Source organism: Leopardus geoffroyi, chromosome A2, assembly GCF_018350155.1.
Source record: "Leopardus geoffroyi isolate Oge1 chromosome A2, O.geoffroyi_Oge1_pat1.0, whole genome shotgun sequence".
NCBI lineage: Eukaryota > Metazoa > Chordata > Mammalia > Carnivora > Felidae > Leopardus > Leopardus geoffroyi.
In genome coordinates, this window is record NC_059331.1 from 115,323,162 (window position 1) to 115,350,816 (window position 27,655).

A 27,655-nucleotide genomic window follows, 5' to 3' on the forward strand; every position below is an offset into this window, starting at 1 on the left:
TGTCCAGACAAGACGCCCCTCCGCGGCGCTACCTGTGGACGGCGCATGCGTGTCTGGTTCTTCCCCGCCCTCCCCCCCCCGGAGTCCTGATTTTACTTTCCTACGTTTTAGGAATCGTCGGGGTTTGCTGATTGTGGGATTCCCGTGGCAGTGCTTTGGGGCTTCCTTCAGCCTGGAACGCACTTTATCCTTACCCATGTTTTATTGTGCACCTCCAAGTGTTCCTCTCCTGAAAAAGAAGGAATATTAACTAAATTCCAAAGGACTATGTTTTAGTCCCGACTCCCATTCTGACTTGCTGTGCAGTCTTCGGCAAAGTGTTAAATAACCACTTTCAGTATCAGTTTGTTTCTTCTACGCGCAGGTTGAACTGCAAGGGAGGTTATGAACTGGTGGCCAACTGGGCCACTATCCATGTTTTCTTTGATTCCCGCGGTGTTTCGTTGTTTTTCTTCTTTGTTTTAACATTATAAATTACTTGCCAACATTTTTAAATTTGGGTAACTTCACGTGGAAATCTGCACTTTTACAAAGAAGCTGGCAAATAGTATTGCAACAATCAGCAGGAGTGAGAAATGACACACCTGTTCACCTATCTTGCCCTCATTGGTTTTAGAATTGCAGTGGATCTCACCCCTGGCTGCACATTAGACTCACCTGAAGAAATTTAAAGACATACTCGTGTTGGGGACCTACTCCTGGAAATTCTGATTACTTCAGGATAGGAGCTGGCCCATTGCTTTGCCATCAGTTTCGCAGGTGATTCTAATATGTGGCCAGTGTTCCCAATTTTTTTTTTTCACTAGCTTCCTGACTGACCTCTGTTGTTATTTGAACTTTTGATCCTACTCCAGGACTTCTGGATTTCTAAGGCTGTAGGAGATTTCTAAGTCCTTGTCCCTGAAGGCTTTCCTAGATTATCCCCAAGATACATTATGACATTTTCTGTCAAACTCTGAAGGTGCCCAATGACACCTGAAAATTCCCCCTGCCTTTATGGCTTTTCCTGTATTTGGCTCATCTTCATGACAATAACCTGTGACTACTACACCTGTCACTGTGTTAAGTGTTTCAAATATAATAGTTCGTTTTAATCCTTAAAAGAATTTAAGATTGCATTGCATTAAACTTGTTTTACTAATTCTTGTAAAGAAAAAAAATATATATTACAGGTCTCATTTTACAGACAAGGGAACTGTTTCTAATCTTTTTATCCAAATGCCTAATACATATTTCTGCCAGTTGGGCTGAACAAAACCAACGTCATTTGCCTTCATCAAACATTAATTGAGCCTTACTGTATGCTAGGCACTAGGTATATAAGATTTTGTTTAAAGGCATTGCCATTAAGAATTTCATGTTTGAGTAGAAAAGACGAGTAAACAGATGATTCCAATGCAATGTGAATGTGCTAAATTCCATAGTAAATTATACACATCTGAGGGGAAAGTGGACAAGTTTTAGGAGGGAGAGCTAGCATTGTGATCTCAGATGATTAGGAAAAAAACTTAATAGGGAGCATGGGACTTAGCTGGCCTTGATGAGCATTTATAAGTCCAGAAACTCAACTTTATCTATTGAGGCAGAGATTGCCTCCCTTTCTCCAGCCTTGGCGCCTCAACCCTACCCCCAGTTTTCCCTCCAAACTTAATATCCTGCTGAAAAACTTCAATACTAAATCATTGAAAGATATATAAAAAGCACACAGAAGATATTCTTCTCCTATTATAATAATAATCACCATATATTTGTTACTGTGTGCATAGAGAGAAAGAAAAATAGAGAAATATACTCCAAACTCTTTGTAGTAGTAATTATTTCAGGGGACAAGGGAAGGAATTATTGGAAATCTTCAGTTTCCATGCATATACCTCTGTAGTGTGTTACTTGTCTTTTCATAATGTGCACATACGACTTTTATCAAAAGAGGAAAACAATAAAGGTAGATTTTAAAACAAAAGCACACCCCCCCCCCCCCCGCCAAGGACTCCACATTGCCTTTAGGATAAAAGATGAAAGATCCATTGCACAACCTACAGGGTTCTTGAAAGTATCATATTATCTCTCATCTCTGCTGTTACCTCTGCCAGAAATGCTTTCCCACACCCTGTTCTTTATTTAGGGCCAATCAAGTATCTCCTCCAAACTGTAATCTCCTTTGACTTGCTTCTGCCCCTGTGTAGGGCAAGTTGAACACTTTCTCTGTTTCTCTGTGCCACCATTTTCAGGTCGATTTATTATTATTTAGATGCCTATCTCCCCAAGTAGATCACAGGTAGAGACTCTGTCTAATTAATCTTATATTCCCAATGACTGTATTTATAAACACTTATAAAATTGATGAATGAATTTCATCAGGAAATCACAGCCTTAATAATCATGCTACTTCATCTGTCACAGAGCATGTATCTAAAAGCTCATTTGTAAATTTACAATTAAAGATATCCTTAGCAAAAAACTGGCATTCTCCTTCCTAGTGAGCAAAAATATTCAATCAATTAGAAATAACTAATACTTACCAGGCACTTACTATATGCATGCCCTGTGCATCCACCTGAACTTTGTATCCTCACAGCTCTATGAGGTAGAGGCTATATTTTCATCTTCATTTTACAGATGAGGAAATTGAGGCCCAGGGAAATGAAATAAATTTCCCCAAGCTTGTTATACTTCGTAAGTGGTACAAGTAGAGTTTAAAATAAGACACTTTTTTTTAATTAAAAAATTTTTAAGTTTTTAAAATTTATTTATTTTGAGAGAGAGAGAGAGAGAGAGCATGGGAGGGGCAGAGAGAGAGGAAGAGAAAGAGAACCCCGAGCAGGCTCTGCACTGTCAGCGCAGAACCTGATGTGGGGATCAAACTCACAAACCATGAGCTCGTGACCTGAGCTGAGCCACCCAGACACTGTGAAACCCAGATACTCTTAATCCAGAACTTGAATGTTAACCATAACACTAGACTGCCTTATGGAAGAGGCATAAACACAACATTAGAAGAAAAGTCATTGTATATTCGCAAAGAACATTTCCCTCAAGGCATGATAGATGAAAAAACTGTTTCCATTGTACTGGAGTAATATACGTGATGAGACCATAAGCTGGCCAGTAACCTAAAGGTATGCTTGACTGGCTGAACCGAGTCAGATTCTAAGTGAGATTTGAACTCAAGACACAAAAAAATACCAATTTGACTGAAACTGATAAGACAGAGAGAATAGATGACATTAAGTAGAAGACACGAATACGCAGAAGCCATGAAGTACACAATATCGAGTTATAATGTTCACAGCCTTCAGAGGGAGAATAACATGGTTTCTGGTGAGAGAGAAACAAGATAATGCCATCTAGAGTCTGTTGTATGCTAAACAACCTTCCATTCCCAGCTTTGGGAATGGAAGACATGACACTCCTGGCTATGGCATGCTTCCTGTTCTGTGACGTAGAGAAAGTGGAACTAATCAATTACATTATCACCCCTGTGGTCTCATCTAATTATAAAATAGCACAAGAGAGGTGAAGGCATAAAGGTGAGAAAATAAGGGGGGAAACTGTCAGGGTTTCACAGCACTATCCAAAGAAAAGATGCTACAGACTCTTCTTAGAAAAAATACCTTTAGCGAAGATTAGATGCAAGGCGCCTTGTGGCTCAGTTGGCTCAGGTCATGATCTCACAGTTCGTGAGTTTAAGCCCCACATCAGCCTCTCCGCTGACAGCATGGAGACTGCTTGGGATTCTCTCTTTCTCTCTCTCTCTCTCTCTCCCCCTCCCCTGCCTCCCCTGCTTGTGCACACACTCTTTCTCTCTGGAAGGAAGGAAGGAAGGAGGGAAGGAAGGAAGGAAGGAAGGAAGGAAGGAAGGAAGGAAGGAAGGAAGGATGGATGGATGGATTCGGTGGTTGAGCTCTTTTTGGTTGTAAGAAGGAAAAAACCCGTGGAAAGAAATACAAGTAGTCAACATATCTGACAACACAATCAGGCTTCATGGAAGAACAGGACCATTCCTTTGAATATCTATTTCCCCATTGGTAAAATGGGAAAAGTAACTACTTATTATGGACTGAACTGTATTCCCCCCAAACTCAGATGTTGAAGCCCCAAGACCCTAGTAAATGGGTTTGGAGATAAGGCCTTTAAGGAGGTAATTAAAGTTAAATGAAAGGCCAGAATTCTTCACAAAGCTAGAACAAATAATTCTAAAATTTGTGTGCAACCAGAAAAGACCCCAAATAGCCAAAGCAATCTTGAAAAAGAAAACCAAAGCAGGAGGCATCACAATCCCAGACCTCAAGCTATACTACAAAGCTGTAATCATCAGACAGTATGGTACTGGCACAAGAACAGACACTCAGATCAATGGAACAGAATAGAGAACCCAGAATTGGACCCACATACGTATGACCAACTCATGTTTGACAAAGCAGGAAGGAATATCCAATAGAATAAAGACAGTCTCTTCAGCAAGTGGTGCTGGGAAAACTGGATGGCGACATGCAGAAGAATGAACTTGGACCATTTTCTTACACCATATGCAGAAATAAACTCAAAATGGATGGAAGACCTCACTGTAAGACAGGACACCATCAAAATCCTCGAAGAGAAAGCAGGCAAAAATCTCTTTGATCTTGGCCACAGCAACTTCCTACTCAACACATCTCCGGAGGCAAGGGAAACAAAAGCAGAAATGAACAACTGGGACCTCGTCAAAATAAGTAGCTTCTACACAGCAAAGGAAGCAATCAGCAAAACTAAAAGGCAACCTACAGAATGGGAGAAGATATTTGCAAACGACATATCAGAAAAAAGGTTAGTATCCAAAATTTAGAAAGAACTTATCAAAGTCAACACATAACAAACAAATAATCCAGTGAAGAAATGGGCAAAAGACATGAATAGACACTTCTCCAAAGAAGACATCCAGATGGCCAACCAACACATGAAAAAATGATGAACATCACTCATCATCAGGGAAATACAAATCAAAACCACAATGAGATATCACCTTACACCCGTCAGAATGGCTAACATTAACAACTCAGGCAACATCAGATGTTGGCAAGGATGCAGAGAAAGAGGATCTTTTGCACTGCTGGTGGGAATGCAAGCTGGTGCAACCACTCTGGAAAACAGTATGGAGGTTCCTCAAAAAATTAAACATAGAACTACCCTACAACCCAGCAATTGCACTACTAGGTATTTATCCAAGAGATACAAGTATGCTGTTTCAAAGGGACACATGCACCCCAATGTTTATAGCAGCACTATCAACAATAGCCAAAGTATGGAAAAGCCCAAATGTCCATCGACGGCTGAATGGATAAAGAAGATATGAGATAAATAGATAGATATATACACACACACAATGGAATATTACTTGGCAATCAAAAAGAATGAAATCTTGCCATTTGCAACTATGTGGATGAAACTGGAGGGTATTATGCTAAGCGAAATTAGTCAGTCAGAGAAAGACAAACATCATATGATTTCACTCATATGAGGACTTTAAGACACAGAACAGATGAACATAAGGGAAGGGAAGCAAAAATAACATAAAAACAGGGAGGGGGACAAAATAGAAGTGAGTCTTAAATATGGAGAACAAACAGAGAGTTACTGAAGGGGTTGTGGGAGGGGAGATGGGCTAAATGGGGAAGGGGCATTAAGGAATCTACTCCTGAAATCATTGTTGCACTGTATGCTAACTAATTTGGATGTAAATTTTAAAAAATAAAATTTAAATTAAAAAAAAAAGTTAAGTGAGGTTGTAAGTGTGGGGCCCTTGTCTGATAGAGCTGGTGTCCTTAGAAAAGATGCCAGAGCTCTCTCTCCACCTGCAAGCAGAGAGGAAAGTCCACGTGAGGACACGATCACGGTGAGAAGGGAGCTACCTGCAAGCCAGGAAGAGAGGCCTCACCTGTCTGCACCTTGATCTGGGATGTAGAGGAGTCTCCAGAACTATGAGAAAATAAATTTCTGTTGTTTAAGCCACCCAGTCTGTGGTGTTCCTTTATGGCAGCCTGAGCTAACACGCTACCTAACAGGGTTGTGTGTGAGAAAGATTAAATCATATAGTATCACTGTATTAACTAAGTACCATGTATCAGATACCTCCCTGTGCCAGACCTCATTTCCAGTCCTCCAAAACTCATGTTCTTTGTACCACTTTACACTGCCTGCTACATAGTTGGTTTAATATTCAATCTGAGTATCATAGTCTTATTAACATCACATTTATAAGCCACAGTTGTTTTTTATGCATTTTTCCATTCTGGGATATTGAGTACAGACAATGTCCAGAAACCTGTGCCATAGATAATTATGTGTGAAGAAACAAGAAAATAAGGCACAGCCTTCCACTTGAGGATTTCATGATCTAGTTAGAGTCAGACAAGTATATTGGTAAGTTACTTGTCTGTGTGACTAATCTTTGGGAAAATAATAACATCAAGTCAAAATTAAACGTAGGGAGCCAGGGGCAAAATCTCTGCACTTGAATCCTGGCTCTATCACTCAGCTGTATGATCACGGTCATGTCTCCTATCTCATCTGCAAAAGTGGGTAACAATAGTGCCCACCTTAATCAGTTGCCGTCAAGATAAAGAGACAATATAGCTGAAATACAGAGTCTAGTGAAGATTTCATCAAAGATAAGCTAATACTGTTACTGTTTGTTTGTTGTTTGCTTCCTCATTCTTACGAGTTTCAGATTCAAAGATCAATCTTCTTCATACATTTTTTTCTCTAATTCCAAGGCTACCTATGAAGAGCCTCCTGACAACTGGCTACACTTACTACATAGCCATCAAATGGGCAAGGGCCAGACAGATGCAACATGTAATCAAGCGAAGTTCCTGGAGGAATCTATTTTACACTTCATCTCCATTAAGTCTTAATACAATGCTTTGCAATGGAAGGAACCCAACAAATATCTGTTGCTACGACTGGCTAGAAGTCATGTAGCTCCCTGATCTGACCTGCCAAGACTTGAATCCAATTCTGCCACTTACTGAAAATGAGGATGTCAAGAACCAGTTCATAACATATCAGAAAAGCTAATTAATTCACCATGCTTACTAGGAAAATAGGGCCTGTTTTCCAAAATGCATCCAAACATATGAGCCAAAATGCAAAAGAAAAAAATGTTACCATGTATCTTGTTTTCCAGGAATGTTATATTTAAAAATATATCAATATTGAAACACCAGGTGCTTTCTTGAATTTTAACTCATACTTTGTCCTCTTTTATCTGCTAGGGTGTTTTTGGATGGATACACAATGTCTTATTGCCTCAATACAGCCAGGAATTCTTAAGCACATCAGGCAAGCATATGCATAGAATAAAATCGCTACAAAGAAGAGATTTAGTCAACATCATTGGGCCATCAACCTAGTGTAAGACTCTTTCAGGAAAGGGGAATTTCAGAAAACTCACATACTCAGCCACTACCCACAAGAAGTTGGTAATCTTATTTGGGGACAGAGTATACATACCCTTGACAAGAGAATATGGGTGAAGGGCCAAATGTGTAGGGCAGACAAGACATTATAGGAATTTGGAAGAGAGAGAAATTCAAGAGGTCTGGACCACTGGGGGACAATGTCCCAGAAGCGAGATGATTTCTGATGGCTGGGGAGAAGGAAGAGAATAAAGAAAAGTGCATGATATGAGGAGAGAAAACAAAACACAGTCGGTGAAACAGAAAGCTTCAGGCAGGAAATAATGAGACCGAGTTATAAAAAGAACCTAAATGTCAAGTAAAGAAATTTGGATTTTAGCCAGAGAGTAGCTGAAAAGCCGCTAAATATTTTAAAGGGGGAAAAATTACAAGGTAAAAGCAATTTATTTCAGGGTTTATTTTTTTTCAATTTCCTTTATTTTGTTGCAAAGGAAATAAATTCACATAGTCTAAATTTAAAAGGTACCAATTTAAAGGTACAAAAGGTCTCCCTCCCACTTCTGTCTGCCCATTTTAATCCTTGGAGGCAAACCAATGGTTACCAGTTTCGTATCTATCCTTCCAGAGAAATCTGTGCATACAGAGGCGAAAACACACAGCTCCCCCCTTCTTTTTTTTTTTTTTTTTTTTTTGTGTAGATGGGATACGTACACACTTATTTACCTTGTGTTTTTCATTTAAAAATATAACAGAGATTATTTTGTATGAATACATAAAAACTTTCCTCATTCCCTTTTTAAAAATAGATAGATTGGTACAAACGAACACACGGTTCCAACACATGAAATCTTAATGGCCATCAGAAGGTGTGCTACACAGGAATAATAAGAAAGGACAAAATGCCAAGACAGGAAATGAGTGGGGAACACTCATATTAAACCCAGAGGAGAGTTGCAGCAGACCAACAATGTTGAGAAAGGGTATAATGGAGAAAAACCAGTGCTCAAAAACCATTCAGGGAATAAGAAGCAACCTGGTTGCCTAGCAATACCAGAAGGTACACTGGAGTTAGGATCTTAGAGGTGACACCTGCTAAGAACTGTGCAGGTCTGAAATTTTACTGTACTTACAAGCTTGCAAATTAGTTTACCATGGATGCTGACAAAAGGCATGAGACCTTTGGGTCAGAGACCAAAGATTTTATTACATATGGCAAAAGAAGTAGCCAGTGCTTTGTGTTGATTTGCAGGCATTCCCTATGCCCCTAAAGTCCATAATGATGACACAACTGACCCATCCAAGATGCCTGTACATGCAGAACACTGTTAAGGGAGAGGAACACTGAGCTGGGGAATTCACTGTTTTTATAGTGAGCAGAAACAAGCCTGGTCTCTGTCTGGGAGCCTCCCTCATGGCTGCCTGCTGCAAACATAACCCTGAATGATGGCCTGGGTGAAGAACCATCAGGGCCTTGCATTCTTGACACACTCAGAAGGAACGTGCAGGGATGCTCCATGCCTATGCTAGACTGTCTCTCCCAACAGCACTTTGAAAGCAGGAGGGAAACTTTAGTCAAGATCAATTCAAAAATGAGGCTGAACCGCTCTGGAAAGCAGTGTGGAGGTTCCTCAGAAAATTAAAAATAGACCTACCCTATGACCCAGCAATAGCACTGCTAGGAATTTATCCAAGGGATACAGGAGTACTGATGCATAGGGGCACTTGTACCCCAATGTTCATAGCAGCACTCTCAACAATAGCCAAATTATGGAAAGAGCCTAAATGTCCATCAATTGATGAATGGATAAAGAAATTGTGGTTTATATACACAATGGAATACTGCGTGGCAATGAGAAAAAATGAAATATGGCCTTTTGTAGCAACGTGGATGGAACTGGAGAGTGTGATGCTAAGTGAAATAAGCCATACAGAGAAAGACAGATACCATATGGTTTCACTCTTATGTGGATCCTGAGAAACTTAACAGGAACCCATGGGGGAGGGGGAGGAAAAAAGAAAAAAAAAAAAAGAGGTTAGAGTGGGAGAGAGCCAAAGCATAAGAGACTGTTAAAAACTGAGAACAAACTGAGGGTTGATGGGGGGTGGGAGGGAGGAGAGGGTGGGTGATGGGTATTGAGGAGGGCACCTTTTGGGATGAGCACTGGGTGTTGTATGGAAACCAATCTGACAATAAATTTCATATATTAAAAAAAAAAAAAATGAGGCTGAACTAGGTAGGTCAAAAGGAAGGAGATTCCAAAAGTCCAAAAGTAAGGAGCTGGAGGGACAAGGTGAGTCAAGGGCTGACTCTGGAGCCAAAGAGAGACTGGAGACAGGGATAGGGATTTATCTATGGTAGAAGCAGAAGAAAAGATAAAATCTGTGAGGGAGACAATATGGAGAGATAATGTGGCCAGGAAAGCTGTCACATAAAGGGCCCAGTCAAGAGAGTAGGACAAGATGGCAGAGGTGGGCAGGTGGCCCGGAAAGGATGGGCAGGAGGACCAATGCTGCTTGAAATTAGAAGCAGAGCACGCTGACACTCAGAGGTCCAGGGAAACCTTCCCAGCAACCACAGGCCAGGTGGGGAAGCCTCCTGCACTCTCCTTTAGTTCCCCTAGGCACCTCTCCATGGCTGGGGCTCAGTGTATGCGCTTTGAATCAATGAGTGAGTTAGTTGCGAGGTAGTCAGTCTCTGGAAGTATTACGTGGCTCATAGTGTCAGATCCTGCAGATAAATCATGTAGGATGAGGACTAAGAACAAAGCCATTGCTTTGGGAAAAGGTTGAGTCACAGGTCATGATTCTGGAAGGCAAATCTGACAAATTAAAGGTATGCAAACCACATCTCCAGCGACTGGGGGCTGGGAGCAGGAAAAGTCAAGGCAGTATGCTATTATTCTCTGTGTCCCACTCTCCCAGCCTTTGCCTTGTATGTGACTATAGATAGCCAGGTGGAGGAATTCACACTATCTCAGAGAAGCAGGATTGGTATAGCTGAAATGAAAAGATATAGAAACAATTTCATCTTTTAAAACAACTTCTATAAGTGGCCTTATGAATTAAAATTTTAGGGGTGGGGAGGAGGGAGGATCAAGGTACAGAGCTAATACCAAAGCAATGGAGTCTGGAAAAGAGAAGAAGAGGAAGAGACCCCTGCTTCCACGAGACTTGGGAGAGGGCACGGGAGTAAGAAAAGAGGTCAGAGATGGGGGCCAGGACCCTTGATTTGGAGAGAGGAGGGCCTGCTTCAGGGCCCCAGCTTGGGGGAATCATATCCAGAGATCACCATGCTCTCACCTCCCTACCTCAGGGCCTTTGCCTTTACACCCCTCTGTCCGGTTTCCCATGGCTCAGTCCCACACTGCCTTCAGATCTCCTCAGGAAGATCAGCTGCTCATAGCTGACCATCCTGTCTAAAATAAGAAGTCCCTTCTCCCATCTATCTCTGTTCCATTTCCCTGATTTTATTTACCTTCCTAACGCATACAGAACACATCAGGGGATCTGTGACCACCAGAGTTCCTATGATCTTATTTTCTATTCCTAACAAAAAAGATATGAGAAAGCAACAAAAATATGACAGGTTCTATAATATCACTTACACATTTTTCTCTCTTCTGAGGAATTTTGCAAGCTTGCTACAGGGTAATGTTTCTACAGGAAGGCAGAAGTTCCCCTTTCAGGACCCCAAATGAAGAAAGAAAAGTTGAAATTAGATGTCACTGCAGATGGGAACTTTGATTTTAAAAGAGAAGGTAGGGTCACCTCGTCCTTTTGGAAACAGTGGCCAGGTCACATCCACAGAGCTCCCCATGGAAGACCTTCCGTTTGCTTCTAGACAGGAGTCTGATGGAGAACAGGGATTCTCCACTGTACAGGCTTTAAAAAAAAAAAAAAAAAAAACAACTCAGCAGAGGGCAAAGCACCAGTGTTGTTAACATCTTCTAAATAACCATTATTCTAATTTCTAATAGAAATATTTCACAGTAGCAGGGATGCATAGTCCCTCAGGAAAAAAAAAAAACACATTTTTTTATTTTTAATATTTATTTTATTTTTATTTTTTAACAACCATTTTTTAAATGTTTGTTTATTTTTGAGAGAGAAGAGACAGAGTCCAAGCAGGGGAGGGGCAGAGAGAGAGGGAGACACAGAATCCAAAGCAGGCTCCAGGCTCTAAGCTGTCAGCACAGAGCCCAACACGGGGTTTGAACTCAGAAACTGCGAGATCATGACCTGACCCCAAGTTGGACACTTAACTGACTGAGCCACCCAGGTGCCCCAATAACCATTTTTCTTTGATTGCAGAAAATTTTATACATCTTTCTCCCAGAGAGAATCCGTCTCTCACTGTCTTTTAAAAAGAAACAAGTAATTAATAGTATAAAACTCTGGTAATGAGAAGAGGGGCTCTCTCCATCTCTGCCTACATGAACCTAAACACTAAGCCAACATCTAAAGACCAGCCTGTGCCCATGGACGGAAAAGTCGATTTAATCATTTCTTTCTTTGCTGTGGGGTGAGAACCTTCTGTCAACAGGGGCTGGCAGGATGCCTGTGGTTTTTCCAGCAGAAGAAAACCTCTTATACCTCAATACTTTGCTGATCCGTACCTAACTGCCACATGGGAACTCAACTTTGGTGCCCCAGGACACCCCCGAACAGAATCAGGACCCTTAACGCCCAAAGCGATGGAGCCCTAACACTTCATTTGGGTGGGACCACACAGTGGTCAAACCCTCCCTTGCTACATGTGGGGGCCACTTCTGTGTCCCGTGGGCTGGTTACAAACTCCTACTATAAAAATTACATCAAGGTAGGGCACCTGGGGGGCTCGGTCAGTTAAGCGTCTGACTCTTGATTTCAGCTCAAGTCAGGTCACGATCTCACAGTTTGGGTTTGTGCTGCACTGACAGCACAGAGCCTGCCTAGGGTTCTCTCTCTCCCTCTCTCTCTGTCCCTCCCCTGCTCGCTCTCTCTCTTTCTCAAAATAAATAAACATTAAAAAAAATTACATGCATGCAATTTTAAACATTTTTCTAAATGTTTTAACTTATTTTTGAGAGAGCCCAATGCGGGGAGGGTAGGGAGAGAGGAACAGAGGATCCAAAGCCGGCTCTGCACTGACAGCAGACAGCCTGATGTGGGACACGAACTCACGGACTGTGAGATCATAACCTAAGCCAAAGGGGGATGTTCAGCTGACTGAGCCACCCAGGTGCCCCCATCCAAGGAATCCTGCAGAGGGCTGTGCCACGTCCCATGGAGGCAAAGAGAGGAAAGCCGGCAGAAAGAGGACAAAGAATTCATCACAATTCAAATTTGGTTCAACTTCAATGTGATTGCTTGGGGTTCTAAGCCCCTCAACAAAAAGGAAGTTCATTTGCCTAAGCAGCAACTCCTACCACTAATGGGGTGACCTGGGGCATATCTGGAACAACAGTACTAGCTAGGAAGTCCAGAAGGCACAGCGGCTAGTGCCACAGAGCCCTGGGGAGAGCTAGCTCCGCCAGGACCAAATCTCTCTGCAGCCCAGACAGGTAAGGCCAGAAACCAGGAAGAGACCATCCGTAGAAGGAGGAAAGGAGGCATGGCTGGGAAGATGGCTGCTGATAAGCTGTGAGAGCTGCTCATTGTCATCTGCCTTCCCTCACTCATACACACACAGACACAGACACAGATGCACACAAAAAAACAGGACACTTGAAGCACCCCCTCCCACTCCCCTCGGAGTGGGAGAGAACAGTGTTCATGTCAGTGTGAGGAAGCAGCCAAACTCAGTGAGGAAACAGTAGGACTCCCGAGTACCAAGGGGTAGGACTTCCCCCAGGACCAGGCTGCCCAGCGAGCTCGGAAGCCCTGGGATGGGTAGTTTGGGGATAGAAGAATTCATTAATGACTAAAATCTAGTTCTCGCCTTCCTAGAGACTAGGAGAACACTAAACAGGAGCAAATCATCTTGAGCGCGACATCAATCTTACCAGACGGAGCGTGAAAGGGTGATAATAGTTTTTGGAATATGTTGTGTCCTTTTCATTTCGTGATCCATGCGTTTATTCATTCATCTGACAAATGGTAACTGAGGGCCTCCCCGTTACATAAGGATGAGGAGATATAACAATAAAAGAGGCAGGCAAAGCTTCTGCCTTTGTGGACTTCGCATTCTAGTAGGAAAGACAGTCGGTAATAAATAGTGGCAAATACTTCCGTGGAGCCTTCCGTGTGTCAGGCCCTCTGCTAAACCCTTTCCAGGTAGGAGCTCATATGTTTACTGCAACCTATGCGGTAGCTACTGTTATCCTCATTTTACAAATAAGGAGCGTGAGGCATAGGCGGCCTGAGTAACTTGCCAGGTGTGTACAGCTAACAGTAATGGAACAAGGATTTGACCCCAGGAAGGTGAAATTTAGAGTCCGTATTCTTTTATTTTTTTTTAAGTTTATTTATTTTTGAGAGATGGGGGAGTGTGTGTAAGCAGGGGTGGAGAAGAGAGAGAGGGAGAGAGAGAATCCCAAGCAGGCTCCACACTGTCACCATGGAGCCCATACAGGGCTTGAACCCATGAACTGTGAGATCGCCACCTGAGCCATGAGTCAGACGCTTAACTGACTGAGCCTCCCAGGTGACCCTTAGAGTCCATGTTCTTAACTGATATAGATTAGCGTGCATATGGGCACAGGCATGGAGATGGGCATAGAGACGCAGACAGTAATAGAGAAGGATGTAACTGTTCACATTTCCAAGGGACAGAAGACCCCTAAGTAAAGTATCTTGAAAGGGACTTAAAGTTTTAGTAGAGAAAGCCAGTCGACACCGGTAGATGGATGCATAAATAAGTGCTATAAGGAAAGCAATGGGGTGGGGTGGATAGGGTGGATAGGGTGGCCAGGGCAGATGACACTGCAGTTGTCCAGAGCAGGTTCCTGAGGCCTGCCCAAATCAAGAGCAGATGTGACTATGAGTCGCCAGGCCCCAGGTTTCAGTCACAAACCCCAAAGAGCCAGGACTGGGAACAGTCACATCTCAGTGGTCACTATCAGAGGACAGCCCCCACTGCAGCAGAGACCAGCTGGAATGCAGACTATTAGTGTCATGCCCTAAGTACCCCCCATGTACACACACCAGATGTCATGAAGAAGGGAAGGGAGCAGAAGCCTGAAAGGCTGGGCCTTTTACAAAAACAGACTACATGTTTACCTCAAAGGCTCATGTACATTACCGAACCTGAATAAATTTTCTTGACTCACTAAACACAAAGCCCTCTAGGCACCTCACTCCCTGTCTAGCAGAACACGGGGTCTTGAGATACAACATTTGTGATGACACTGCCCCACCATGAAGGCTACATTTGGTGAGCAGAGAAGAAAGGACACAGGGTGATCGCAAGAGAAGTGAAACAGTTCCTGTCTTTTCCCTTCCAGGCGGAACAGTTACAGTGGCACAGATGGTCAGTCACATCAAGGGTGAGGAATGAAACACACGTACTATGTGCATCTCTGGAAAGAACAAAAGGACTATTCATTGTTTCATTATAGTTTTTTAAAAGCTCAAAGCATGATTTAGGAGAAGTCATTTGTGACATTGCTGCATTCAATTACCCAGAACAAATTTGGACGAGCCTCGCAGCTATTTCTGGGCTTCCAAATGTGGGTCACAAAGACATGTTAATCAAAAAGGACAATGCAATCAGGCAGCTTCACATATTTATCATCATTTCTATGAAAAGCACTTACTAGCAACTGCCTGCTCAAGGTTCAGGCAGCCTGGGTTTTATATACAGAAATTAAGCAGTCACAATCCCTACCCTCTTGAAATTTCAGCTTGGCAATGTTGATTTGAACAATCACGTAAATAGACAACTGAACAAAACTCATCTGCAATTATTCTCTGTCCCACATGTTCATGCTCTGTGGCAGTCCGTGCTCTCACCGTCCATTCAGGAGTTCTGTATGTGCTGTTCTCACTACAGAAAACTCCATCCAGATTAAAGTAGAAACATGGAACATGGTGTTTGGGGCTACATTCTTTCAGGATTGAAAATTGAGGAAATTGGGGCGCCTGGGTGGCGCAGTCGGTTAAGCGTCCGACTTCAGCCAGGTCACGATCTCGCGGTCCGGGAGTTCGAGCCCCGCGTCGGGCTCTGGGCTGATGGCTCAGAGTCTGGAGCCTGTTTCCAATTCTGTGTCTCCCTCTCTCTCTGCCCCTCCCCCGTTCATGCTCTGTCTCTCTCTGTCCCAAAAATAAATAAACGTTGAAAAAAAAAAATTAAAAAAAAAAAAGAAAATTGAGGAAATTGGTTTTCTTGTGCAAAAGAAGAGGCTCACACTGTTGGATACATACACAATTTCCATTACTCTGTCACTTCTTTTCTACAAAAGCACCCCACTTTTCTTCAGGGTGGTAATATGCCCAGCTTTTTTTTTTTTTTTTTTAATGTATTTCCTAGTAGCATTTGCAGCTAGAGGAGGACATGTGATATATTTCTAGCCAATGAGATATAAGTGGAAGTCACCAAATAAGGCTTCTGGGAAAGTGCTTTTTAAAAGAACTACCTCTGTTGGCATTTGCCTTTGCCCTTTACCCTTCCCAGTCAGTTGTTTGGTTGTTTGGTTGGTTGGTTGGTTGGTTGATTGTTTGGCCCTTCCCAGTCATCTTGCCTGGAATGTGGATGAGATGCTGGATATGCAGCAGCCATCTTGTGACTGAAGAGCCAAAGTTATATCCTACAGATGGCTAAACAAAAAGACAGAAAGAAACAGGGTCCCTTTGCACCAGTTCTGAATTGTTATGTGAGGAAAATAAAATTGCCATTTAGTTGAGCCCTAGTATATTTATTTAGCATATGCAGCCATATACAATCCCTGATTGATTCTAAGAATTACACAGATGAGGCTGTATAAGTTAGGGGTCCATTGTGATTAAAGTCCACTTTTTGATAGTATTTTCTTCCCTCTGAGCACTGGTAGTTGTCCAAGGAATCTGGAGCAATTTCAGCATACAGAGGATTTTGCCCCAGTTCAACCTGCAGCATTTAACAACCTAAATGGTTGAGACTCTAAGATGTGCTGCACAAAGTGCTGGGTGCTGGTGGGCACAAGTCTCTGCATTCACAGCACTGATACTCTATTCAGGAGACAGGAACAATAAACAAACAAGAAAAGGAGGTTAAAGCCCTGCAAAGAAAAAACAGGGTCAGGGGGATAGGCCTGCTGGGTGATAGGAGGGATACTGGCACTTTCTACAGGGTGGTCAGAACACGCCTCACTTCTAGGGGGGATGTATTAATTGGCTTGGGACGCCATAACCAAATACCACAGACTGGGGGACTTAAACAACAGACATTCATTTTCTCACAGTGCCGGAGGCTAGAAGTCCAAGATCAAAGTGCCATCAGAGTTAATTTCCAGTAAGGCCTCTCTTCCTGACTCATAGACAGCATCTTCGTGCTGTGTCCTCACATGGCCTTGCCTCTGTTGATGTGGACACAGAGAGAGAGAGAGAGAGTGAGAGAGACAGAGAGATCTGGTGACTTTCTCTTTTCTTATAAGGACAATAGTCTTGCTGGATTACGGTGTCATCCTCATGACCTCCCTTAACTTAATTATCTCCCTAAAGGCCCTATCTGCAAATATAATCACAATGGGGAATTTGGGCTTCAACATGAATTTTAGGGGAACACAATTCAGCTATAACAAGGGGCTTATGAACAGAAACCTAAAGGAAGAAACAGTGAAGGCCAAAAGGAAACCTGGGGAAGAGCATTTCAGGCAGAGGAACAGCAAGTGCTAAGCCTTGGGGCAGACTACGTTTGGCATGTTGGAGGGGCAGTGAGGAAGCCAGTGCAGCTACAGGGGGAGATTGTCAGGGGGGAAGACAGAAAAGAAATGGAGGCTACATCCTGTATAGCCTTGTAGACTATTGAAAAACTTTCCTTTTACACTGAAAGAAAGGAGGGGCCAGCCACTCAAGAGGTCTGTGCAAACGAGCAACATGATCTTCCTAATGTTTTAAAGAGTTCCCTCCGGTCATTGTGTGGAGAACGGACTATAAGTACAAAGACGGAAGCAAAACATCAGCTAGAAGCCTGTTAAAATAACCAGGAGAGAGATAATGGAGCTTGGACTAGGATGGTTGAGAAGTGGTCAGATTTGAGGCAGAGATGATGGGATTTGCTGTGGATCAATGTGTGTAAATGCGCAAGAGAAAAGAGGAGTTTGGGACACCTCCAAGATTTTTGCCATAGGCACTGGAAGAATAAAACTGCTATATACTCCAGTGGATTAATGGTGGCATGATTAGTTGTGAGTGATGAAATATCAAGAGTTGAGTTTCAGGCACATTCATTTCAAGATGCCTTTTAGAAACCCAAGTGCAAACCTTAAGTGTGCAATTGGACATATAAGACTGTAAGTCAGGGAATGGTCTAAGCCTGTGACAGAAATTTGAGTCACAAAACATATGAGGACTTTAAGATACAAAACAGATGAACATAAGGGAAGGGAAGCAGAAATAATGTAAAAACAGGGAGGGGGGACAAAACAGAAGAGACTCTTAAATATAGAGAACAAACAGAGGGTTGCTGGAGGGGTTGTGGGAGGGGGGATGGGCTAAATGGGTAAGGGGCATTAAAGAATCTACTTCTGAAATCATTGCTGCACTATATGCTAACTAACTTGGATGTAAATTAAGAAATAAATAAATTATTTAAAAAAAGAATAAAAAGGAGCTGTATAGTTTATATGACAAGAAATCTGTCACAGGAAGTGAGTATGGAGAGGTCGGTAGGGGTAACTCATTTAGGTAGTTGCAGAATATAGTAATTGAAAAAAGGAAAACAGGAACACATGGTCCTAGAATAATGCCTTGCTTGAATGGAGGGTCACTAGGTAGAGTACCTCAGTTATGTGCCCTGTATACAGTCACTTTTTCAAGCCTATCACCAAGGATTGGTGGGCTTTTGAGGTGGTCACCATAACTTGAAGTCATGTGACTCTTCATTTCTTATCTCCATCTTCTTCAAATTAGTTACCATGTCCTGTCAATTCTACCACACAGTATGGAAAAGTTTGAGAGAAGAGTGAAATTTTGAATCCAACAACCACTTCCAGTAACCTTCAAGCATGAGAGAAAAGGGACAAAAAGAGCACTGCTTTGTGTTGTGGGTGTAAGAAGTTACACTGATGTTCTAACCCCAGCACCTGTGATGGGGATTTATTTGGAAATAGGATTTTTAAAAATGCAACAAAGTTAAGATTAGGTAATACTGGATTAGGGCACCCTACATCCTGTGACTATTGTTCTTATAAGAAGGTCAGAAGAAGACACAGGTACACAGAGACACACAGAAGAATGCCATGTGATGACAGATGCAGAGTCTGGGGCAATAATGCAGCTGAAGGCCAAGGATCGATCATCACCACCAGAAGCTTGGAAGAAACAAAGATTCTCCCTCAGAGCCTCTGGAAGGAACCAACCTTTCTGACACCTTCATGTTGGACTTCTGGCCTTCAGAACTGTGAGAATACAAAATTCTATTGTTTAAGAAAAAAAGAAGAGAAATTTGAGTCACAAAGCAAAGTCAAAACAGTATTTAAAACTGTACATCTAGATGACATCATTACCTAGATAGGAGTAGATCAAGGAGAGTTGAGATCTGAGGACTAAGCCCTGGAGAACTCCGCACAGTAAAGGTGGGCAAATGAAAAGGATCCAGTAACAGGGACTGAAAAGAAGCAGCCATGAGGTTGGGAAAAACAAACAAAAACAAAGTATGGTGACCTGGAAGACAAAAGAGAAATGTTTCAAGAAGAGAATGATCACACTTGAACTGAAAAGACAACTAAGGTCAAGACTAAAAGCACCTTGGCCCTTTAAAAGAGTTGTTTCCATGGAGTCATGGATTAATGCATCAGTTATCCGGTGCCACATAACAAATTACAACAAACTTTAAAGCACGTGTTTAAAGCAATAAGCACGTGTTACCAAACGGCATCAGTGGGTCATGAATCTGGGTGTGGCTTCCTGGTTGCCTCTGGCTCAGGGTCTCCCACAAGGCTGCAGTCAAGACATTGGCTAGGACTGGAGTCTTCTCAAGGTCTGATGTGAGAGGATTCACTACCAAGCTTGCTCACGTGGCTATTGGCAGGCCTCAGATCCTTGTTGGCTATTAGCCTAAGACATCTATTCCTTGCCAATTAGTTCTCTCCATAAAGCAGCTCCCAACATGGCAGCCTGCTTCCCCTAGAGCAAAGACTCTAAGAGAGAAAAGGTAAGAGACAGCAGCCCAAGATGGTAGCTCCAGTCTTTTGTAACACAATCTCTGAAGTGACATCCCATCAGTTTTTAAAAAAGACTTTATTTTTCAGAGCAGTTTTAGGTTCACAGAAAAATTGAGCAGAAACTAGACAGATTTCCCACTACACTACCAACATTCCCCACCAGTGCAAAACAGTTTTTACAGTTGATGAACAAACACTGACACATCGTTATCAACCTAAGTCCATTACATTAGGATTCACTCTGTGTTGTACATTCTATGGGCTCTGACAAATACATAATAACACGTATCAACCTTTATAATATCATATAGAACAGTTTCACTGCCCTAAGAATCTACTGTGCTCCAGCTAGTCATCCTCCCTCCCCCAAACCTCTGGCACCCATTGATCTGTTCATAGATTCCATAGTTCTGTCTTTTCCAAAATGTCATATAGTTGGGATTATATAGTAGATAAACTTGTCAGATTTGCATTTAAGTTTCTTCCATGTATTTTCATGGCTTGATAGTTCATTTCTTTTTAGTGCAGAATAATATTCCATTGTCTGTATGTACCACATTCCATTCACCTGTTGAAAGACATCTTGGTTGCTTCCAAGCTTTGGCAATTATGAATAAAGTTATGATAAACATCCATGTACAGGTTATTTTGCAGATATAAGTTTTTTCAGCTCCTTTTGGGAAATGCCAATGAGTATGATTGCTGGATCATATGGTAAGAGTATGTTTAGCTTTGTAAGGACTGCCAAACTGTCCTTCAAAATTGCTATGTCTTTTTGCATTTCCACCAGTAGTGAGAGTTACTGATGTTCTACATCCTCACCAACATTTGATATTGTCACCGTCTGGAATTTAGCCATTCCAGTAGATACATAATGATATCTCATTGTTTTAATTTGCAATTCCCTAATGACATATGGTGTGGGGCATCTCTCCACATGCCGACCTATAACTTATGTTCAATTCTATTCAATGGAAGAAATTCACTAGGTCCAGACCACACTGAAGGGGAGGGGACTATACAAGGGCATGAATAACAGGAGATGAGGCAATTGGAGACCATCTCAGAGGCTGACCAATATAATTAGATTGAGGAATGAAAGGAGGAGACAAATTAAAGACCAATATAGACAACGCTTTTGAGGAGTTGCACTATAAAGAGAAACAAAGACCTATAGAAGTATGTGGAGTTAAAGTAAAGAATGTTTTTATTTTCTTTGCTTTACAACAAACCAGATCATTCTTAGCAATAAAGGTAATACATTGGATATGTGAAATGTAAACAAGTAGAACTCTATTTAGTAGTAGTACATTTATTCATGTACTTCTTAGAAGTATTGTGAACAATGCCAAAGTTTGTAAGTAACACACCTGAAAGGGGATTTTGTTTTCCTTCCAAGATTTTATTTAAATTCAAGTTCGTTAACATGTAATATAGTATTGGTTTTGGGAGTACAATTCAGTGATTCATCACTTACATATAACACCTAGGGACTCATCCCAACAAGTGCCCTCCTTACTGCCCATCACCCATTTAGCCCATCCCCCCACGTACCTCCCCTCCAGCAGCCCCCAGTTTGTTCTCTATTGCTAAGACTCTCTTATGGTTTGCCTCCCTCTCTGTTGTTATCTTATTTTTCTGTCCCTTCCCCTATATTCATCCACCTATTAGTGGATTAGAACTATTAAATTCTACCTATTAGTGAAATCATATATTTGCCTTTCTCTGACTGATTTATTTCACTTAGCATAATACATTCTAGTTTTAACCATGCTGTTGCAAATGGCAAGATTTCATTTTTTGATGGCTCAGTAATATTCCATTGTGTGTGTGTGTGTGTGTGTGTGTGTGTGTGTGTATCACAAGATATATCTTCTTTATCCATTTATCACTTGATAGACATTTGGGCTCTTTCCATGATTTGGCTATTGTCGATAATGCTGTTATAAACATCAGGGTGCATGTGCCCCCTTTGAATCAGTATTTTTGTATCCTTTGGTTAAATACCCAGTAGTGCAATTGTTGGGTCCCAGGGTGGTTCTATTTTTAATCCATACTGTTTTCCGCAGTGCCTGCACCAGCTTGCATTCCTACCAACAGTGTAAGAGGGTTCCCCTTTCTCTACATCCTTGCCAACCAACGTCTGTTGTTTCCTGAGTTGTTAATTTTAGCCATTCCGACAGGTGTAAGGTGGTATCTCATTGTGGTTTTGATTTGTATTTCCCTGATGAGGAGTGATGTTGAGCATCTTTTCACATGTCTGTTAGCCATATGGATGTCTTCTTTGGAGAAATGTCTGTTCATGTCTTCTGCACATTTCTTAACTGGATTATTTATTTTTGGGGTGTTGAGTTTGAAAAGTTCTTTATAGACTTTGGATATTAGCCCTTTATCAGATATGTCATTTGTAAATATCTTCTCCCATTCTGTAGATTGCCTTTGAGTTTTAATTGCTTCCTTCACTGTGCAGAAGTTTTTTTTTTTATTTTGATGAAGCCCCAATGGTTCATTTTTGCTTTTGTTTCCCTTGCCTCCGGAGATGTGTCTAGTAAGAAGTGCTATGGCCAACGTCAAAGAAGTTGCTGCCTGTGTTCTCCTCTAGGATTTTGATGGTTTCCTGTCTCACATATATGTCTTTCATCCATTTTGAATTTATTTTTGTGTATGGTGTAAGAAAGTGGTCCAGTTTTATTCTGCGTGTCGTCATCCAGCCTAAAAGGGTTTTTTTGTTTTTTTTTTAATAGTCTGTTTTGTAACCATGTGGGGAAAGAAACAAGTGCATCTATATCCCAGTGCTTCCAGGACATGTACAAGTACACCTTTTAATAGCCAAAATCAGCCACACAAGTTTATTTAGGCAGATGAAACCAATAAACTTCAGTGGGTGCAGACATTCTCTCTTGGCTTGAAAACAAGCCTACAGCTGCTTGGAAAAGGTAGGCTGATAGGCAGAGACCTGCATGTGGCAACTGGCCCAATGATGCCAATTAAAATGTTACCCAACTAGAGTAATCATTCAAATCATAAATAATGTCTGCAATTGCTTTATCTCCTGACTCTCCAACACAATAAAATGTGCATTCAACACAAAGATGAAAGTAAATGAATGGGCCAATTAATTTGTGAAAGCAAATGCCCTAGATCTGTGTCTGATGTCAGTTCATTGCGAACAAGTAAGACTTGGGATCTCCTGGGGATAGGATCAGGCAATTGCAGGGTTTGAGGAGGGTGATAAATAAGTTGCTTTCTGCCCCTTCTGCATCCAGAACCAACACAGAATAAAACACAGAATGGAAATTGAAGTGTTGGCTTTACTACTAATATTTACTAATGTTAGTTCTTCAGAGTTTAGTCTGTTCTTCTCAGGGTCCCAGTCTAGACCTTGAGTCACCATTCCCTTACACCGATCCTGGGCAGTGAGGGAAATAAAAACCCGAATCTTCAGTTTATAGCCTTCTAATGGATTTGCTCTTCCTTGAAGAGAATGAGCCACTGGATGTTATCTGCCATGACATACTTGGGAGCCAAAAATTTTAAATGTGTAAAATGCAGGATCATTACTGCATGGTTACAGAGAAATACTGCCTTTCATTTAGTTAGGACTATAAAGAAAGCACAGAGGTAAAGGAATGACACTTACAATGTACCCAATTGATTGTATACTGAACCAAGAAAACCCTCAATGGCTTCCAATGGTCACTTCTTAGCCCCTGTTTCCCCTCCCATCAGAGAAGAATCTTAGACTCTTCCATTGAGAACAGAGGACAGGTAGAGAATGAAAGTTAACAAGCCTACCCTAATTTGCATGCTCTCAAAATTCATATTAACACTGGATTTTATTGAAATTCCTTCTTGTTCTGAAAAGGAATGAGAAAAGGATAGGTAGAGGTTTGCGGCATTATCCAGCAGAAGTTTCTCCACAGAGAATCATGGCGGTGGTGGGGATAAGGTTCCCCTCTAGCAGCAGCAAAACTAGCCAGAGAAATGTCCAACACCTCCGGAGGCCCCAGGATACCTTCTCTATAAGTGTGTTTGAACGACAGGCCAAATACATGCCAGGAAAGGAAATTCAGCATGTTTTATCAAGCCCTTACAGCACACCAAGCCCTTGGCCATGTACTGGAAATGCAGAGATACATTCACATTCAAGGTGACCCAGGAAAGTTACAGCCTAGGATAAGACCCCATCACTACCACCGTTATGAGCCTTCAAGAGTTTGATAGCATGAATACTCAACTATTTGGGGGGATAAACGGCGAATGTCTTTTCCTGGAGTAATTTCCTCCTGACCCAAGTATATTCCAGGCACTATGCTCAGTTCTGGGGAGCCAGCAGAGAAGGAAACGGAGTCCTTATGGAGCTTACATTCCACCATCATGACAACTCAGCTTCTGGAGATCACCCTAAGGCTGGCTCTACTCCACTAGAGAAAACTCTAGCTGACTTATTAGGTCCCTTCTACTCTATACTTCCTCTTTAATTCCCTTGGCCTCTTTGATTTTTACCAAATATTCTCCAATATTCGAGGTGCAGATTCCTGCTGGTAATGCTAGACGCACCATCAGTACCCCTCCTCCAAGGTGCCCTCCCTGACCCCTTAGCAGGCTGGGCTCAGTGGTCTGTGCTGTGCCATGGGCACAGTGAGTGGGCTTCTATCAACAATTGAACGTCACTCCATGTTTTCTGAGGGCAGGTGCAGTTTCTCATTCCACTTTATACCCCCCAGCACCAATCACATTGCCTGGCACAGTAAACACTCAAAACATACCTGTCATACTAAACAGTCCCTCCAACCAAAATAATCTCAAGTGCCCCAGTTTAGGAAGCCTCAAATCTCAAAATTCGAAAAACAAATTAAGGATAAAACTCAACGTAAGCACAAGGCTGGAGACTGCGGGTCCTGTCCGGCAGTGCCTTCTTGACTTGCAGACCACCCTGGGGGAAGGCATGGAATTCGGGGCGGGGCAGGCGGTTACATACCTAACATTATTTGATTTGATGCCAGGAGCTTCATCAAACCTGCAGCGTGGTATAAATGAACACCCACACAGAGAGGTGTTCAGGCAAGCGTGCTGAGTCCGCCGGCTCCGAGGCCAGGGCTGGGGAACGTGAGTCGCCGGCAGGGGGCGCGCGCGAGCCTCTGGGCGGTGCAGGCGGGGCGGTTACTAGGCCGGGAGGGGCGCTGGGGGTAATTTTTGGTTGGTTGTCTCAGGGTTGCCGACCGCCCAAGCCCCTTTTAAACTTCGTCTCTCCAGCGCCCTCCCTTTTCCGACGCGGTGTGCGACTCGGTGAGTGTCTTCGGACCGGCCCGACGCCGGAACCGGCCACGTGGTCTGGGGTCTCTCTCTGGGTCCCTGTGCCCGCCTCGCCCGGGCGTCCAGGACGCAGGTTCGGCCTCAGCTTGGCGCCCCCTCGGGAGAGGCCCCCGATCCCGGGGAAGGAGCCCCCGTGAGGGCTCCTCTGGAGTGAGGACGTCCTCGTGGAGCCGGGGACCCTTACTTCCTGGGAAGCACCCTTGTGGCGCCTTCCCCTGGCTCCCAGCCTACCGCGCCCCCGGTCCCCTCATCTCTGGTGCCTGTGGCCTCGATGCTCAAGGGTTCCAAGCCCCTGGGAGTTTCAAGTGCCCTTTTCAAAGAAAAAATAACTTTTGGAGAATGCAGCTGCGGGGCGGAAGGGGCCCATCCGGGTCGGAGTCGGTGCTCTTGGCTCGCTCTGGGCTCCCGCCTGCCTGGTGTTACCATGATCCCGACGTAACCAGTTTGGAAAATGAGCCAGATCGTGGATCAGAGCGCTTTAACTTTGCGTGCGGAGCAGCTTAATTAGTGTGCTAGCAGTTGCGCTCCGACAGCCACTCCCCCACAAATGCCTTTCAGTTGCCACTTTGCAGGGTGGTTTGGCTTTTTGAAAGGTCTGGGGTTCGTCTTGCGGGGGCTGATAACTGCTGTGAGTCCTGCCTGCAGTTTTCTGCCCCAGATTCACCTTTTCTGGAGCGACCAGTACCGTATGCAGCGCAGGACCCTCTTCCAACATTTTCAGGGTGCGAAGCCCGTCATGGTTTTCTGTCCCGGGAAAAAATGAACCATTGGGATTCTGATTTGTGTCCACCAAGACGCTGGCACCCATGCTATAGAAACGGTTGTTCTCCGGATTTAGTAAACTTTGTAAAGATCTAAATTTAGAGTTGAGTGAACGAAGGAATCTTTGTAGATATCCTAAGTATCACTTAGTAATCTCTTGAAATGTGAGGCTTCTGGGGATTATATGTTTGCCCGTAGAGTTATGAAAGACCTTTTTACCTATTAGGAAATAACTGATATTACTGACCAGGAAACTGAATGGGACATCCCATTTTATCGTGCTTTTGAAGGGGCGGGGGGAGCAAGCTGTGCTGTAGGCATCCCTTTTCCAGCCATATCTATTACCCCAGAGCACAGGGACAGATTTCCCTGTCCTGAGTCCCTCAGTCTGGTGACTAGCACTGCAACACGGGGAAATGTAATGGTCAGGCTTTGGTTTACAATTGCTTTATGTGGTGGGGGGTTCCTCTTGAGCCAAACTGTTTCAACAGTTCCATGTGAGAGAGAAACACGGGCTGAGGGAGCCAGGCACCATGACGAGGAAACAGCAGCTTGAGCCAGTGTCTATTTAAGGGTAGTGGAAACTGAGCAAGTGCCCGAGAACTGTTTTCAACTTGCTGGGCTCTGTCTGCTTCTGCGTGGTCAACAAGTTTCAGGCTTCCTTTGGTTTTTAAATCTGTTTAGAGCTTGTTTTAGTGTTTCCTAGGTACAAACTGTTGCCAGTAACATTTCAGGTTTTGTTTTGTTTTTTTCTAAAATTGATACTGTTCCATGCTAATGTAAGGGTCAAGTTGGACAGGTCGTGGGTGCTGACATTACATTACATAGAATTCCAGATGATAGGAATTTAATTCACTGCTCCATTTTACTCCTGACTGGAAATTACCAAGGAGATTTCCCAAGTGTGAGGAAATTTGGAGAAAGCCTTTATATGGGAATTCTGTTCAAAGGTAGCTTTTTAGTCTTCGAGGTAACTAGTAGGTAACCACAATAGAAGAAGCTCTTTACATAACAAACAAAAAAACCCAAATCATAAAGAGTTCATTGATATTCTTAACGTTGTTCTTCTCACTTTTCTATCAGGCACAGTCCAGTTCAAGATGCTGATGAACTTCAGGTATGGACCAAATGGAGATAATTTGTTAGTAAATAGCTGAATCGAATTCTTGGCCAAGGATGAGAACTCTTAATCTGATTGGATATGCTTCTCTGATGGGTTAAAGGATTTACCTGAGGCCGACTTCATAGGAATTAGTTACCTGCAGTCACATCCCTCCTCCCTTTAGAAAGTATGTCTTAGATATGAAGGGGGGAAAGCCTGTAATAAATAGGCAGTACTTTATTATGCCAAGAAAAGGTTATTTTTAATGGATTTTTAAGTAATTGGCATTTAATGTTTCAAAGTATCTTTCCCTATGGTGACCATTTTGAGCTTTTAGTAAGATAGGGTTTGAGTTAAAAATTCACTTTTATATGAGAACATTACTAAGTCTGAGTTGACAATGCGTAGTATGTTGGGGAATTCTATTAACTTACCTGCTGCACAGCTTTTGTAAACATGGTCTAGAAACCACTGTTTATTTTCTTCATAGCACATCTTATTTCATAAGTGCTGATCTAACTACCTGTTGCGATACTTCTTTTACAGGTCTGGTGCTCGAAAGACAATCGTGGTGTTTGAAAGAAGCTTTTCAAGTAGATACAGTGTATTTGAACATATGGGGATTGAATAGAGGCTTTTGCTCTCTTTGTCCCTTTCATGGTAGTAGCAAGGGTGAATTTTGAGAAGGTGCCAAATATCTGTAAGAACATATATCTACCAGCACCATAGAGAATTTTGTAGAATTCTGTTCTATTATTTAGCCTTTCTGGCAACCAGCCCTAGCCTGAAGCTTGACATAG

General features: G+C 42.6%; 1 long non-coding RNA gene and 1 other non-coding gene across 2 annotated transcripts; one reads left to right on the forward strand and one right to left on the reverse strand.

Annotated features, from left to right (window-relative positions):
• Nucleotides 1-124: 124 nt before the first annotated feature.
• LOC123606546 lies at nt 125-24,756 on the reverse strand. The gene is made up of 3 exons (XR_006716332.1): nt 24,657-24,756; nt 11,163-11,276; nt 125-229 (listed from the first exon to the last, which is right to left on the reverse strand). It is a non-coding gene; the product is annotated as an uncharacterized LOC123606546 (long non-coding RNA).
• A 2,164-nt stretch (nt 24,757-26,920) lies between these two features.
• On the forward strand, nt 26,921-26,992 carry LOC123607799. Its single transcript, XR_006716937.1, has one exon. It is a non-coding gene; the product is annotated as a small nucleolar RNA SNORD93 (small nucleolar RNA).
• Nucleotides 26,993-27,655: the final 663 nt, after the last annotated feature.